We start from the raw sequence: 2,476 nt of genomic DNA on the forward strand, positions 1-2,476 counted from the left end.
ATCTGGGGAGCTTGAAGTACCCATCAAGGTTCTACTCAAGACTGATGAGAACCTCTGTTCTCACTGGGGTCTATTCTATTTATTTATGTATGGGCATTTCCAAGCCATTCTACAAGATAGCCAGAGTCAAGAACAAGGACTCTCTGTACAAGTAGTGTAATTATGTTTTATTTTACTTAAACTTTTGGTGGTGCTAGGGTTCGAACTCAAGGCCTTGCATGGCGCTAGGCACTCTACCACTTGCGCCATGTACCAGCTGTCCAATGAGTTAATTATCTCTTCCTCAACGAAGCCCTAGCCTAGGTCTAGTCACCCTGTCTTATTAAACATCCACCAAGCAAGCACCCTGTGCAACCCAGCACTTAACTGGCTTGTGATCTGTTTCAGGTCTGTTTTTTTTCCCTGTGGAGGACGGAGGAGGATGGAACCATTTTCAGTTTTGCTTACCAACTGATGTGACCCACCCATCGCCCAGCTGGTATGTAGCTGGTGCTCAGTATGTGCATCTTGAATGAATGATCTACTTCACTCAACTGAAGGAGAGTGATCCAGTCTCTAATTCTGGGATCTGCTGAGAGAATTTCTGCAGGTGAGACTTTATAGAGAGCAGAGTCTGGAAGGCCTATACATTTCCATGGCTTCCTATTTCCCACAGTTCCCGGGGTTCCACTTTCACTTTTCATGGGGTCCATGTTGTCACGGGGAAGAAGTTGAATCACTTGGCCCTGGCCTGTTTGTACTCCTATCTCAGCACAAACTATTGCAACGAAGGAACTCCCCCGTCAGCAGGTTGCATTCTTAGAGTACCTGTTCCTGTTGAGTTTGATAGCTGGTGGCTGTTACATGGGGATTTGGTGAGGGCCGGGGGGAGGAAAGAGGCTCAAATCCCAGCAGCCAATGTGGTTTCCCTGATCTCTGGCATGGTTACAGGGTACAAGCAACACGGGGCCTTCACCATATACATACACCCCAAATACTATTCCCTCTGAAGTCACTATTTTGCTGTGCCTGGTATATTCTAGAAAAGTTGTGTGTGTGTGTGTGTGTATATACACACACTATGGGTGGAGCAAGAGGACTGGTCACCTGGGAAACCAGCCCAAATTCAAGGGCTCACTGTGCCCAGGATCCCAATTGGCAATCGGATCTACCTGTAGAAGCAATCCTGGAGTTAGCCTGGGTGGGTGGCTTGCTCTGAGTCTGGGAAGAAGCATGCTTGCTGTGGGCTCTCCTCTCACTTTGGACCACGATTGGCCCTTTCCCTGGTCAGCACACCAGTGCCCCCCACCCCACAGCGGCTTTGGCCTGCGCCTGACCCTGCTTCAGCCTTGAGGCCTCCAGTGTGTGCTCGGTGCCCAACCAGAGAGGCCACAGGGTGGCTGCGCCCAGAGACAAGCGCGGGCCACCAGATCGGGTCCCCTGGAGGGGGGGCGGGCAGGACCTCCAGGGGCCTCCCCGGGACTGCGGGACTCCAGCGCGCATTCTTGGTGCAGGTGGCCACCACTTTCTATGCCCGCGGGCTTTCTCTCTCCCCCCCCCCCACTCCCCATCACGATCACGAGAGTGGCTAATCTCGGGTCCCAGCCGCAGATCGGGAGGAAACCGCTACTCCACCTCTTCTTCCCTCTCATTCCCCCCTCCCAATCCCAAGGCCAGAAAAAAAATCCCGGGACCGATCGCCCGCCCCAGCCCAGCCTCCTCCCACTGAACTAATCCTGCGAGCGAGGGAGGCCGCGCCGAGGCGGCGGCTGGCAAGGGGGAGTGGAAAGGGAGGATGGATGGGTGGGGGGGTGGAGTGGTGATGAGGGGATTGGAGGAGGGGGTGTCATTTTCTTCCTTTCTTTTTTTTTTTTTAAATAAAGTATTTCTCTCGCGAGAAACCGCTGCGCGAACGATACTTGAAGAGGTGGGGAAAGGAGGGGGCCCCCCCGGAGCCGGGGCAGAGACCGTGGGTGCCACAGGCGGACCGGCGGCCACAGCTGGGACAGCCGCGGGGCGGAGAGCGGAGAGCAGTGAGAGGGGAAGAAGGGGGACCCAGGACCAGACACCGCCGCCTCTGCCTTCCCCATCCTCCTGGCAGTCCGCGCCTCGGTCGCCGCCGCCTTTCCAGTAGGTGCAGCCTGGGGTCCCCACCGGGCTCGCTGCGGCCACCGCCGGGGAGGGGGGGGCTTTCGAGTTTGTACCGCCGAGCGCAGGGTCAGGGGTGCGCGCGCGCGCGCGGGGCGGCCGGTGCGGAAAACATCCGCAGCTAGCACCTGGCCTTCCCTAGCGGGGCGGCTTCCCCGGGTCCCCGGGGCTCGGTGACAGATGCTCGGGAGACTCCCCCCGCCCCCTTCCCGGCCTCCCCGGGACCGAGCCCCCCGCGCCCCGCGTGCCGCTCGCGCCCCGCTGGAGAAGAAACCCAGCGACCCGGTTCCGCAGGGAGGACCATGGGGAAGGGGGGTAGGAAGGGGTTCGGGGCCGAGGGGGTGGGGGG

Source organism: Dipodomys ordii, unplaced genomic scaffold (genome assembly GCF_000151885.1).
Source record: "Dipodomys ordii isolate 6190 unplaced genomic scaffold, Dord_2.0 Scaffold11, whole genome shotgun sequence".
Lineage (NCBI taxonomy): Eukaryota > Metazoa > Chordata > Mammalia > Rodentia > Heteromyidae > Dipodomys > Dipodomys ordii.